The sequence below is a fragment of the Phaethon aethereus genome (assembly GCF_964289735.1).
Source record: "Phaethon aethereus genome assembly, chromosome: 3".
Taxonomy (NCBI): Eukaryota; Metazoa; Chordata; class Aves; order Phaethontiformes; family Phaethontidae; genus Phaethon; species Phaethon aethereus.
This window is the reverse complement of record NC_138576.1, coordinates 7,675,451-7,691,014: the sequence shown is the minus strand read 5'-3', so window position 1 is coordinate 7,691,014 and position 15,564 is coordinate 7,675,451.

Sequence of the window (15,564 nt, the reverse complement as noted above, 5' to 3'; positions counted from 1 at the left end):
TCACTGAAACCAAGCGACGTGCAGCAGTGATGAAGCCAGAACTGGCTTCAGCAGCTTGCGCCCAACAAATCCCTCGAGACCGACATCTTCGACCTGCAGATCATGGACATGAACCGTGCCAGATGACAATCCAACACCACATACCATCTCCCCTGCCCTGAGAGACTACTATGATGGATGAAGCCTGGAGTCATGGACTGACTGAACTCCATAGACATTTTAAGTGATGGCCCATGGACTAAGAAAGTGATATCTGTGTGTATATATTAAAAGACAGGAAGAGTAATAATGAATAATTGGAATGTATTGAAAAGTATAGGACCTGGGCATGACGTAAATGGTATGGAATAAGGAGTGGATACTGTCCTGGTTTCAGCCAGGATAGAGCTGGTTTTCTTCACAGAAGCCAGTGTGAGACTGTGTTTTGGATTTGGGATGAGAAACTGTTGATAATGTGCTGATGTTTTGGGTTGTCGCTGAGCAGTCAAGGACAGTCCAGCTTCTTGTGCTGGGCTGCCAGCGAGCAGGCTGGGGGTGCCCGGGGAGCTGGGAGGGGACACAGCCGGGACAGCCGACCCAGACTGGCCAAAGAGATATTCCCTACCATCCGACGTCATGCCCAGTACATAAACTGGAGTTGGCCGGGGGGCGGAAATCGCTGCTCGGGGACGGGCTGTCAATCACTGGGCGGTGAGCAATCGCTGTATTGGGCATCACTTGTTCTTGTACATTCCTTTGTTGGTATTATCATTGTTGTTTCCTTCTTTCTTTCTGTCCTATTAAACTGTGTTTATCTCAACCCACGAGTTTTTTCCCAATTCTCTCCCCCGTCCCACTGCGGGAGGGGGAGTGAGCGAGCGGCTGCCTGGTGCTTAGTTGCCGGCTGGGGCTAAACCACGACACCTGTTAATTCTGGCCTTTGCTTTACCTATTGAACTGTCTTTATCTCAACCCACGAGTTTTCTCACTTTTGCTCTTCCATTTCTCTCCTCCATCCTGCTGTGGGGGGAGTGAGTGAGCGGCTGTGTGGTGCTTAGTTGCTGGATGGGGTTAAATCTTAACATAGAGCACGAGACAAAGGCTGCACAGACTAACTACTTTTCCAGGTAAAGTACTCAAAACCCTGATCAAAAAAGCCCACAAAAGACACGGTGGTGTAAGACACCTGAAGAACTCTTTGAAGAAGGTTTGATCTGGTTGTGCTAAGAAGATGCAGCAATGTCCCTTCCCTGCTGGCTAAATCATGTGTTTGGAAGGTTCTCCTGGCTGCCGTTCTGCCACGCAGCGGGTGTGATCCTTTACACGCACAACCTACGCCACTCGTGGGGAGGGTCCAGGGATCTCCAGCTCTGCCCACTGAGACAAACTGCTGTTACTGCTTAGCCTCTGCTGATGTGGAAGTGTTAAACTGCTGGTTGTGTCAATGCAATTTATGCTTCCCTGCAAACTGGACATAATTTCAAATCCTGTCTGATCTCCAATACGTGTTCTTACAGTTCAAGTCAGCAGCTCCCTCTCCCAACCCCACAGTACACTTCTGCAGCTGTAACATAACCCATAAATTGTACCTACTTGTCACACCTAATATGCACCTAATATGGTCTCTAAGAATTTGCCTGGCTAACAGTGAGGTTTCCCAGGCACACTTCAACTAAGCCTTCCCAGCAATCACGCTGGGTTCCGATGAATATAGCCTCACATTTGTTCTAATGGGTGATCGATGGTACCATCCCATTTGGTACAGCACAAAATTAATGGAACATCTGGAAAATGAAAACCACTAACATTCACTACTCTTTTGTCATGGAGAAAATGACCTAATGATAATAATAATAATACAGTTTCCAGACACTGCCAACACACCCTGCAATCTTAAATACTCAGGCTTGGAAATAAAATGTGAGTAACTTCATGTACATGCAACTGTATTCAAGGAGCACTTAGTAAGTGATCAGGACTTCAAAAATATCAAAGTTAAGACTGTCCATGAAATTTTAATTTACCTCTGTTGTGTGGCCATGTGTGGAAATGGTATATAATTCCATGGGCACATTTTATTTGTTCACATGGGGATATGACTTGCTTGGTTTACAGCTTAAGCATTACTTTCAAGGGATTTTCCCCAGGGCTCGGTTCTGGGGCCGGTCTTGTTCAATATCTTTATTGACGATCTGGATGAGGGAATCGAGTGCTCCCTCAGTAAGTTTGCAGATGACACCAAGTTGGGTGGAAGTGTTGATCTGCTGGAGGGTAGGAGGGCTCTGCAGAGGGATCTGGACAGGCTGGATCGATGGGCAGAGGTCAACTGTATGAGGTTTAATAAGGCCAAGTGCAGGGTCCTGCACTTTGGCCACAACAACCCCATGCAATGCTACAGGCTTGGGGAGGAGTGGCTGGAGAGCTGCCTGGCAGAAAGGCACCTGGGGGTGCTGGTTGGCAGCCGGCTGAACATGAGCTGGCAGTGTGCCCAGGTGGCCAAGAAGGCCAACAGCGTCCTTGACTCTATCAGGAATAGTGTGGCCAGCAGGAGCAGGGAAGTGATTGTGCCCCTGTACTCGGCACTGGTGAGGCTGCACCTCAAATCCTGTGTTCAGTTTTGGGCCCCTCACTACAAGAAGGATGCTGAGGTGCTGGAGCGTGTCCAGAGAAGGGCAACGAAGCTGGTGAGGGGTCTGGAGCATAAGTCTGATGAGGAGCGGCTGAGGGAGCTGGGGTTGTTTAGCCTGGAGAAGAGGAGGCTGAGAGGAGACCTTATTGCTCTCTACAACTACCTGAAAGGGGGTTGTGGCGATGAGGGTGTTGGTCTCTTCTCCCAAGTAACTAGTGATAGGCCAAGAGGAAATGGCCTCAAGTTGCGCCAGGGGAGGTTTAGATTGGATATTAGGAAAAATTTCTTCACAGAGAGAGTGGTCAGGCATTGGAACAGGCTGCCCAGGGAGGTGGTGGAGTCGCCATCTCTGGAAGTGTTCAAAAAACGAGTGGATGTGGCGCTTCAGGACATGGTTTAGGGGACATGGTGGCGCTGGATTAATGGTTGGACTTGATGATCTTGAAGGTCCTTTCCAACCTAGTGATTCTGTGATTCTGTGATTCTGTGATTTGGACTGTGAGGGTAGATTGATACGAACGTTTCCTTATTTATTGCAGCAGTTGAAAAGTATGCGGCGATGGAGGCAGATCCATATTCTGCCTCATTATTAGTTTAAATGTAAATCAGCATAATTCCTTTGAGGTCAAAGTAGCTGAGTGCGTTTTTACCTTATGCCCCCAGGATATGGTCTACAGGAAATACATACTTTCTAAATAATCTCAAAAGAAGTTCTCAAATCTTTAAGAGTTCACTGGCTGATTATAGGTCAACATGGGAGGATGCAGTTCTGCCTGGCTTTCTCCAATAGCCTCAACACCTTATGATACAGCTCCTATCTCTCTGTGATACTTTCTCCTCCACCGTCCTTTCCCTGTGTCAACAGAAGGATCAGGTAGCACCTGGAAGATGTGGCTTGGTGTAAATCAACAAGTAGTCACAGACTAGTGGATAGCCATCCCAAATATGTTGAACCTGCTGGGCCAAGATTCCAAGCCCTGTTTCACCTGCTGTCTTGCCCTCCACATGGGCATAAGGTGTGTATCCTGCAGCATGCGGGTGGAAGGAAGAGGTGAAGCCATTCTGTGGACAACCCCTGTGACGACTGTAATACAGTAGCTCACCTCTCCTTCCTTTCAGCGCATCCTAACGAGCAAGATCCTGCAAACACAATGTTTTGGGAGGTGTGTTGGATAGAGGGTGATGCAGGGAGGTTCTGCTGCAGGAAATCTGACACTCCTCTTACGGTCCTTACACTTCTTGAACTCCACAGCACTGAATTAAAGAGCCCGTGGACATACAGATAGGAGTTGCTATTTGGTCTTAAATTGCAGTCACCATTTGTGCTTATAAGCCAGGCCTTTCTGCCAGCCCCAGTAGAGCCTCCTTCCTTCACCAGTCTGTTGGAGTCATTGCTGGGACATGTATGGGCCCTGGCACGTGCAGGGTACGCCAGCACGCCTGGCCCTGAGATTGTTTTTGAGAGGCTGTATCCTGACTCTGGCAGGATGTAACTCAGGTTCAACCTGCCCTGGTCTCCATGAACTTCATTACATATTCTATGGATTATAAGCAAGCCAAGGCACAATATTTTAAAGGTAATTCTCTGGAGAACGCAGGGACTATTATTGAACTGTGGAAAATGTCTTCTTCGTGATATAGGCACTGCCTCTGTCAGTATCTTCAGGCTCTTAAACATCACTGCCCCTCTGGCAGTAAGAATCTCACAAATAAATGAGATCGTGTTTCTCCATGCTGCTCAGGTTGGTCATGCTCAGTGCGAGTGGACTGGACACATGATTTATGTGCTGAACTCTGAAAAGTCTTTGTAAAGCACATACAACCCAAAGGTTTTGTGGTTTTAAAGGTTTAGTAAAAAGGTTGGTGCTTTTCAAAGAAATGGTAAAAATTTCATACCTGATATTAAGTTGATTTTCCTGTCAAAGATGAAGGGTAAATGAATTTTCTCAACAAAAAGTTGTAGGACATAGAATATGTGTATACGCACATATATATGCTGTAAGAAGAGCTGGCAGGGAAGATGACCGGCCTGGCTGAACAGGGCGCTTTTGCTGCGACTCAGGAAAAAAAGGCAAGTTTATCACCTTTGGAAGGAGGGGCAGGCAACTCAAGAAGAGTACAGGGATCTCGTTAGGTTATGCAGAGAGAAAATTAGAAAGGTGAAAGGCCATCTAGAACTCAATCTGGCCGCGGTCATAAGGGATAACAAAAAATGTTATTACAAATATATTAACAACAGAAAGAGAGGCAAGGAGAATCTCCATCCCTTATTGGGTGTGGGGGGGAACATTGTCACCAAGGATGAGGAAAAGGCTGAGGTACTTAATGACTTCCTTGCCTCAGTCTTTAACAGTCAGACCAGGTATCTGCAGGATATTCAGCCCCCTGAGCTGGAAGACAGGGACGGAAAACTGAATAAACTCCCCATAATCCAGGAGGAAGCAGTTAACAACCTGCTACACCACCTGGACACCTACAAGTCTATGGGACCTGATGGGATCCACCAGAGAGTACTGAGAGAGCTGGCGGAGGAGCTTGCCAAGCCACTCTCCATCATTTATCAGCAGTCCTGGTATAACAGGGGAGGTCCCAGACGACTGGAGGCTTGCCAGTGTGATGGCCATCTACAAGAAGGGCCGGAAGGAGGATCCAGGGAGCTACAGCCTGACCTTGGTACCAGGGAAGGTTATGGAGAGGTTCATCTTGAGGGCGCTCACAGGGCAGGTGCATGATAACCAAGGGATCAGGCCCAGCCAGCATGGGTTCATGAAAGGCAGGTCCTGCTTGACCAACCTGATCTCCTTCTATGACCAGGTGACCCGCCTAGTGGATGAGGGAAAGGCTGTGGATGTTGTCTACCTGGACTTCAGTAAAGCCTTTGACAGCGTCTCCCACAGCATTCTCCTGGAGAAACTGGTGGCTCGTGGCTTAGACAGGTTTACTCTTCGCTGGGTGAGGAACTGGCTGAATGGCCGAGCCCAGAGAGTTGTGGTGAATGGCGTTAAATCCGGCTGGCGGCCGGTCACGAGTGGTGTTCCCCAGGGCTCGGTTCTGGGGCCGGTCTTGTTCAATATCTTTATAGATGATCTGGATGAGGGAATTGAGTGCTCCCTCAGTAAGTTTGCAGATGACACCAAGCTGGGTGGGAGTGTTGATCTGCTGGAGGGTAGGAGGGCTCTGCAGAGGGATCTGGACAGGCTGGATTGATGGGCAGAGGTCAACTGTATGAGGTTTAATAAGGCCAAATGCAGGGTCCTGCACTTGGGTCTCAACAACCCCATGCAACGCTACAGGCTTGGGGAGGAGTGGCTGGAGAGCTGCCTGGCAGAAAGGCACCTGGGGGTGCTGGTTGGCAGCCGGCTGAACATGAGCCAGCAGTGTGCCCAGGTGGCCAAGAAGGCCAACAGCATCCTGGCCTGTATCAGAAATAGTGTGGCCAGCAGGAGCAGGGAAGTGATTGTGTCCCTGGTGAGGCCACACCTCAAATCCTGTGTTCAGTTTTGGGCCCCTCACTACAAGAAGGACATTGAGTTGCTGGAGCGTGTCCAGAGAAGGGCAACGAAGCTGGTGAGGGGTCTGGAGCACAATTGTGAGGAGCAGCTGAGGGAGCTGGGGTTGTTTAGCCTGGAGAAGAGGAGGCTGAGAGGAGACCTTATTGCTCTCTACAACTACCTGAAAGGGGGTTGTGGCGAGGTGGGTGTTGGTCTCTTCTCCCAAGTAACTAGCAATAGAATGAGAGGAAAAGGCCTCAGGTTGTGCCAGGGGAGGTTTAGATTGGATATTAGGAAAAATTTCTTTACTGAATAAGTGATCAGGCAACTGAAACAGGTTGCCCAGGCAGTGGTGGAGTCACCATCTTTGGAAGTATTCAAAAAACATGTGGACATGGCACTTCAGGACATGGTTTAGTGGGCATGGTGATGTTGGGTTAACAGTTGGACTTGATGATCTTAGAGGTCTTTTCCAACCTTAATGATTCTATGATTCTGTATTTATATATGTACATACACAAATGGAGTGGCAAAAGGATGCCCTCCATCCCTCTGCCCTCCTTTTTTCATTCAGTGGGAAAAAACACCCAACATTTTTTTTTTTGCTGAAACTTTCAATTAAAATTATTTTTCAAATTATAAAAAATATTCTTCCTATCTGGATGTTGATTCCTTCCTCTTCTCCACGCAGGTTGAAAAGAATGCTGAAAATTGTTACGTTTTCAGTACAGGATGCTTCAGAAACAAGATTTTCATTCAAAGCAGGAGTGTCTGAGGTCTGAATGACCAGGTAGCACTGTTTAATTTTACAGTCTGGATTGGTATTACTATAGACCATATAAAATATAGATGGCAATTAATTAAAATAGTTTCTATTCTCTCCCCAAACCCACATGTTCCCCAAAGAAGTTTGTTTTTTTTTTTTTTAAGTTGTGAAGCCAATTAGAAATAGACACTGTGAATGTGTAAATATGATATCTTTCCACTGGATTCCATTCAAAAATTTATATGCATCTGGGGGATTCAATTATGAATTGTTCCAATGTTCACAGTAATAATTTCTTTATGAAAAAACAAAACATAAATCAGAAGAAATGTCAGGGAGATGCCTTGCATACTAGGAAATTAACAACGTCTCAAAAACTTTCCTTATGAAAAAATGAATTATTCAAGAGTAATTTTCTCGGGTTCAGGCTGTATTGGGCTGTATCTCTCAATTCAGATTAGAAACGTCTGAGTTGTAATTCAGTGGAGTCAGGACCTCTGTACATAACTTGCATTCGCTATGGTGATGTGACTGTCTAACAGCTTTTGGTGAGCTATTATTGACATTTCAAAGACGAGCATGGGAGTAAGGAACAGGAGACAGTAAGGAACAGACTTTTCCTAACTACTAAAAAAGAAATGCCCAAGTTTGGGGCATTTCTGAGGGGCATGATGATGTTATAGTCATCAAAGATTTCCTCTGTGTCAAATGACAGACCTTCAAAGTGAGAATCAGTGTGTCTCTCTCCATGGATGATATAGAGGAATTTCAAAGTGATGAGGAAAGAGCATCCTTAACTCAATGTTTTAAAGTCACGTGGGATGAACCTAGGTCTTACTGTCCTTCCAAAAGTCATACAGGATACTTTTATGGTAGTAAATGAAAAAAGACCAGGCCTTGGACTATTGTAATTACTACAAGAGCTGGATCCTGTAAGAAGAGGAAGAGAGGACCTCACATAAGATTGCACTGTTTGTCCTCACAGAGGACCTCACTGTTTGGCTTGCACAGAGCCACCATAGCAGAAATGCACCTTGCACTGGCGAGAACATTAACTCTAGTTCAACAGTTTATTGCAGAGTAAGTTCACTGTAGGTAAGAGTGAAGTTCACTGCACGCTTAGGTGGATGTTTTTCACATTGCAATGCATCAAGGCAATGAGGGACATGCATTTTCATTCCTTGTCCAGATGTTTTTTATACTACTGCTCAGCATCCAAGTTATACAATTTGTCAAATAGCACCAGATACAAACTATTATTAATATACTAGTGTATTTTTTTGCTTTTACTATGATGAATCTGAACAATTGAAACAAGAAAAGAATGATAATAACTATTGTTTCAGAAGGGTCTAATACCTATATCTTCACTCCTTTTCAGAAGGTGGATGCCATGACGAAATTATTATTTAACTGAACAACCAACATTAATTCCCTCATTCTAGGAGCCAAAAAGTACCTAAGTAATAAAGATAGCTTAATTTTCATATTCCCACAATTATGGGACCACACAAATTGAGTCTAGAGTGACACAAAATTGGTGATAGCATTCACAGCCTGGAACTTGCAAAACCATACACTACTGTCTATATCAACTATAACATATTGTTTCAGCATGCAATCTTCTGACTTCTCACCCCAGCTCCATGTTTGAGAACAAGGGTGGTATAGAGAGCTTTAAAATCACCTCTTTGACTTGAAAGGAGGTGGTGGAGTCACCATCACTAGAAGCGTTCAAAAAATATGTGTAGACATGTCACTTCAGGATACGGTTTAGTGGGCATGGTGTTGTTGGGCTGACGATTGGACCTGATGATCTTAAAGGTCTTTTCCAACCTTAATGATTCTGTGATTCTGTGATTCTGTGAAAGGAAATTCCTTTCATGGCCCTTTCTCCCACCTATATTTAGGCCAGCCAGAATAAAAACGTTTTGCTGACCCTGAGAACAAAGCCAAAGTGGGCATCATAGAATCATAGAATAGTTTGAGTTGGAAGGGACCTTTTAAGGTCATGTAGTCCAACCCCCCTGCAACGAGCAGGGACATATTCAGCTAGATCAAGTTGCTCAGAGCCTCATCCAACCTGACCTGGAGTGTGTCCAGGAATGGGGCATCTACCACCTCTCTGGGCAACTGGTGCCAGTGTTTCACCACCCTCATCATAAAAAAATTTCTCCCTAAATCTAGTCTAAATCTACTCTTTTTTAGTTTAAAAACATTACCGCTTGTCCTATCACAACAGGGCCTGCTATCATTTGAATTAAGGGGTAATTTTAAATAAAAGTTTTCTGGCACTTTTGTTGTATCTTAACTCTCAGATCTGTTTTCTAGCAAAGGTGGGGATTATAGCCAACTTTTTAAAGTAATGTGTATTTTTATAGTTTTTCATACTTAAGAAGGAAATACTCTTATTTTCATCAAGAAAAATTGAAGTACATTATTTCCTGGGGCTTTAAAGTATTTAATGTGCTATAAATTCAAAGGATGCATTCTCTTATCACTTGTATTGCTGCACTTTGCATATTTTGCCAATACAATGTTGGGTGTGATGATTTAAGATGTTTCCTGCTAGTTTACAATAGAAGAATTGTTTTTGAAATAATTTCCAGCTCCTTGCCTAGACTTACATTGTGACTGGTATCTTACACTGTGCTACATGTGCCTGAAACTGGTGTTGAAATACCCACTTTTGAGATATGATTTTCACTGCCTGCAGGTTGGGTTGGAGTGGGTTTTTTTATATCATAGTCACAGACAGACAAATAAGTCAGGATTTAAGCATTGAAATAGGAGCTGATTGTCCAAAAATGCTTTTTTTCTACCTTCTCTGGTATAATAACAGACTTTCCTGAACATATTGCTCCATTTTGCAATGAAAGGTGTGTGATAGTCATAAATCTAAGTCTACTATGGTCCAGAAATTGTTAAGGTTATTTCATCATGTACAGAATCAGGTTTTCAACTTCCCAAGTCTACCTCATCTCTGAAGATGAAAGAGTGTGGTCATGGACTAAATAACATCTTTTTGCTTGGTATGAGTAGTTGTGTCACAGCTGAGGAAGCTCTGAGGAAGCTTTGACCCACCCAGTGTGATGCTTCTTCCCTGATAAGAGAAAATGCAGATTGCGTTTGGGTATATCAAACATCCCATGCATGCACAGCTACCTTTGGGAGCCACCAAGGTTAATGGAGGTAGGACCAAACAATTGTCTCTCTTCCTGGCCATTTATCACATGGGTGTTTAGGGGGCAGCACGGTTATACACCCATTTTCCTCTTTTCCCTACGCCATCCATGTTTACAGTCTTAAGCTGTAAGCCAACGCTGAGGTGTTCAATTTTTATGAATCTCTGTGTATGAAGAAATCATAGTCTTATATCCATTAATAAAAAATCATATTCAAGTATCATAATCAATTCTGTCCTTAAGAATATCATACAATGAAAACTCTTGATACTAGCTCTTCAATACTCTTAATAGCAATGGTCATAATGGCTCAGATATTTTCATGGGAAAATACACCTGCAGAAGCATCTTTTCTGTACATCTCTGGTTACTTAAATTCTACCCAACGCCTCTGATTGAGGTGAATGGTGGGTCTGGGTTTGCAGAATAGTCAATGAATTCTGCCACATAATTACAGCTTGTGTGAAATTTATTTCTTTTTTTTTCTCTTGTTTTAAACCAGATAATGTAGATGAGGACCCTCTTGGTTAAACAATTCCTTCCAGTTAATGTTTTACTGTGTTCTATTTCCAAAATCCACCTACTCCCTGCACCCTAAAACAATCAAACTTTGACATGTTTGAAATGACATCCATTTTTTGGACCAATGCATGTTATTATATTTATGAACAGTAGAATCACAGCTCTTTTACTAGTTAGCAGTACACTTCAGAAAAAAAGAGAGAAAATATGTCATATGTCAGGATTATTCTTTCAGAAGGTGTAATAATGTCAACCTCAAAAGCACTGTTGCTCATTACAGTCATTAGTGATGACACCTTGAGACAATAGGACCTTGCTGGTTTTGGCTCTTACTAAATAAATGCAAAGGGAAAGCAAAAGAGCAATACTGAGTGTACTCCTTCCCTGAAAAAGTTGTTACATAAAGGGAAAACCACAGAAAGGATAATCTTAATACATTAATCTGTGGACATCACTCTTAAAGCTCCCCTGGCTTTGTTCAGAGATCAAGGTTTTACATGTGTTCACATAACAGAATAACTAGTCCAGGGCACATATTATTTTTCCAGAGAGAAAACTGAGAACAGTAGAGTGAAATCAGTAGATGCCTCAGTGGCAGAGAGAGACCTGCACCGGTTTGGAAAGAGCATACAGGTGCCTGTCAGTACCACAAACATCACGTCTATTTGAAATAAAATTATTTGAGAACAAAAGCAGGCATGGAGATGAGGAGTACCTGCACAGAAGACAGCCTTGCAAGGAAGTAGCAGTCCCTGTGGCTTTCAGTGGACCATTTATCCTTGGAGACAATCATGTCTGCTGTTCACAGATGCCCAAGGTTGGCCACCACAAACTGAGAGTGAGACCACTGTCATATTTTTTGCTTCCTGCTTGAAGCATTTCAAAGACCACTCTCTTTTTCCCAGAAGTGTAAAAATTACCAAGTGGAAAAATTTCTCTTTTTGAAAATCCTGCATGCATTGCAGCCTCCAGGCAAACATGGAGGGCACGATCCCGTGAGATGCTAGGAGACTCACCAGTCCTTGAAGTTGGAGCTTTACAAGTCAAGTGCATGATGCTTCCAGCTTCAGCTCTTTCATGATGTTTTTGCCTTTGCCAATTCCTGCTTCCAGGAGGAAATCTTCTATTTAATGTAGAGGGTTGCCTCTGGCTTTGTGCTGCTGCTAACCTCTTCAAAAACATCAGAATATTTAAATTCTAATTAAAAATGAAAATTCATTAATTATCAGTCATTCTTGAGCATAGATCTGTGCTGTACTTAAAACATCTTATTTTCTGTGTGCATATTTGCCTCAATATAGTCATCCTATCTGTTCACTCATAGTTAAAAATCAGGGTGATTTTAGTAAAATAAAAAGCACTGTTCACACTTAGTCAATCCAGGCTCATTCATACTGCTTATCTTCCAGTTGCAGGAGATAGTTCCTCTTTGTTATCACCTTACTCACTTCTTCTGCAACCCACATTTAATCTCAGGTCCCCAAGTTCCCTGAAGGATGTTCTTCTGCCGCTTCGTTGTCCGCTGCCCACGCTGCCTCCAGCCACATTGACTTCCACGTGTGGCAGGACATACGCAGAGCGTAAACGGTTCCTCTGGCGGTGGCTCATAAATATGGCATCAGGGCTATGACAGATCTGGTCTCTTTCTGCAGACCTCGAGGACATTAATTAATGGACAAAATCCATAATTTTGGGGTGCCTTTTACTTACACTGAAAAAGCCTAAACTCGAGGAACATTACTTGCGTCCTCTCCTAACAGTGAGATTAAGGTACAACACGGTTAGGCCATATGCAACAGGTTAGACTTTTTCCTTGAGCTCAGTATGCACAGTATTTTTCAGGTTTTTATAAACTTTTGGCTAACCCAGGAGAAAGACTACAGTGATAATTATGCCTGTGAAGTTATGATAGTCTTGCTATGTTAGTGAGGGGTGAGATTTTTACCAGTCCACTAATAACAGTGTAGGATGGACTAAATGACCCATATATGTGGGAACACACAACCACGTGCTCAACTGAGGAGTCATATTTTTCATGTCTGTTTTATTTTTTGAAAACACCCACAAAATTAAAACCATAATTTCCCCATTTTGCAGGATCTTTTTGCTTCACAATCCTTGCTTTATTTGCAGCAAATCTTGTTCTGCTGACTTCAGCAGGATTAATGATATGTTAATGCTTGGCAAAAATCTGTGTTTAGCAAAAGGGCCTTTGAAAAATCTTAGGTGCTGTAAATAAATGTAGAATATTGCCCATTATGGCTCAGTGCTTTTATTGCTTCAGCAGCTCACTGCTATAATAGTAGATTAATCAAATTGCACTTGAGCATGTATGAAATCCATTTCTGACTAACACAACTGTGAAAGAAAAAATGTTTCTTATTTGTTGGGAATTACCTGTGTGCCTTTTCACATTGTGAAAATGACTAAGAGTTTCCAAAGAACAACTGCAGCTTTGTAATTAATTTCGAACTGGTAGAAACATATTTTTACTTGACAGTTTTGTTACACTCAATTCTTTACCAGTCCAGTCTCTTATGGTTTTGAATATTTCCGATCAATATCTCATTATTTTATTTCAGAGAGCCCTCAGTTTTGGTGGTTTTCAATGTCTGACTTGGCTAATCAGTCAGAACTAGACACTGACAAGAAAGAAAATCCATCAGAAATGAGATCAAATCCTCAAAAAATAACAATAGAAAATAAAAAACTTAGAAAGGAAATAAAATTTCAAAATATACTGTAACAGCATCTGAATTCTAATAAGAAGCAGTCCTCACAAATATTTCAAAATATTCAGAATTAAATCTGAGCCAAAATCAGGAATGTCTATTGCTGAAATGGGAGAAAAGGTGTGCTGGACCAAAGGCAACAGCTGACTCATGAATTCTTACGCTTTGTTTAACTTATAGAAGCTTCTGGCCAGTGTGGCACCCAAAATTACTTGCCTGTAATAGCAGTAATATGTGTATCAAGGCGATGGGGCTTTGGCAATCATCTGGCAAATCAGACCACATAGCACATGACAGGTGATGATCCTGAGTTGGAAATGTTACCTACAATATTGGACTGTCAGACGAACCTGTTGGCAAAGCAGAGTGAGGCAGAGATGTAGCAGGTGCTTGCAATCGTTGCATAAACTCATGGAGGAGGTGATAGTGAAACTGGAAGTGAGGTGCTGGAGGAGTGAGATAGTGCAAAAGACATTTTAGACATCATTGTTTCTTGTTTCAAGAACGGGCCCATATGTGGACCTCCAGGGAAGAGCTCCTGGCTGGTCACCTGAGAGGAGCAAGATGCTGTCCTGCATTATGGAATACAGGGTTGATAGAAAGACCAGGTTAAAAAACCCTTTTGCCATCAGCCGGTCCCCATTTATGGCATGGATGTCTCTCTGAGCTGGATTTGCTGAGGCATTTGGCCTTCAAGAAATTACGTTCACCATCATGCTTCTGCTTGGGACTTCACCCTCAACTCTTCCTTTTCCGCCGACATGCTGCAGAAGTAGTGTACGTGCACAGCTCGGGGCCTCGTGAGAGCTACGTGCTGTCAATTTCCCTCCAAACTGATCTGAAAACCTGAGCTGTGAATAAAGAAAGAGATAGTACCTAAAAAAAAATCATAGAAGAAGTAACAGAAAGTAGAAGAAAATGGGAGTTGGGATTAAAAAATGGTCAGTGTTAGTTGTTCTGGGACTTCCAGATCCGTTTTTTCCAGGTTGTGTTCAGGAGTTTCAGCTTGCGTTATGAAACCTACTGTGCAGTCGTGTGTATCAAGAAAAGCTCAGCACTCATCCTGCCTGGGGTTTTCAGACCAATCTGACATTTTCCAGACAGACACAGCTGTGCCAGAGTGGTTAGAAAACTGGAACAGTTTTATTACAGTGTTAATTTCCGTGGGTTATATTTCAGTTTCTTCTGGGTGAAATGAAATTAATTGGTGCTTTTTTTAACTGAACGGCAAGAAATTGTGTGAGTTAATCAAAAGTCTAACTGCTTTTGTTCAAGTATTGATGGAGCTGTTGTGCTTGCTGTGGATGGGAATTCCTTTCCAGCGATGCTCAACAAAACCAAGACCTATTTCTGTCATGTGGTGTGTTATTCTATGTTTTTTTAATTGTGTCTTTCACTGGATGATTTAACAAAAGATATTGTAGGTAGTAAAATGTTCATGAGCTTAAAAAATATCCAGCTAGCTGGAAACTGTTGTATTGAAAGGCATGAAATAAAAATAAGTAACCTTTGGCTTAGGAATGAGCATGACTTGCAAATGATTAGGTGCTGGGAGGACATACCAGGGAAATATTATAATACATTGAAATATGTTGCATTTTCCCTGTGCAGCCTCATCTGTAAGGACTGCAGTGTTGGCATTAGTTAAGAGTAATAAGTTTATAACTAATCTCTTTAAAAAAGGGCCACAAGGGTGTTGGAATTGCATCCAGACCTTACTGTTGTGCTTTGTACTGTCCTTCATGGTACAGAAGTGATAGGACTTAGGTTGAGTGAGCATAAAGAACTTTTTTTGAAGCTAAAGTACACAAACAGCATCCTATCAGTGTTTCTCTTTCTTTACAACCTCAACTGAAAGCTAAATGCACCTTTCTCTGATCAGGGCCACTATTCAGGGTTTTCATTAAATTCTGGGATATGGAATCATAGAATCATAAAATCATGGAATCATAGAATCATAAAATCATAGAATCATAGAATCATAGAATGGTTTGGATTGGAAGGGACCTTATAGATCATCTAGTTCCAAGCCCCATGACATGGGAAGGGACACTTTCCACAACACCAGGTTGCTCAAAGCCCCATCCAATCTGGCCTTGAACACTTCCAGGGATGGGGCATCCCACAACTTCTCTGGGCAACTTGTGCCATTGTCTGACCACCTTCACAGTGAAGAATTTCTCCCTTATATCTAATCCAAATTGATCCTCTTTCAGTTTAAAGCCACTACCCCTTGTAAAGCCGTTACAAGCCCTTGTAA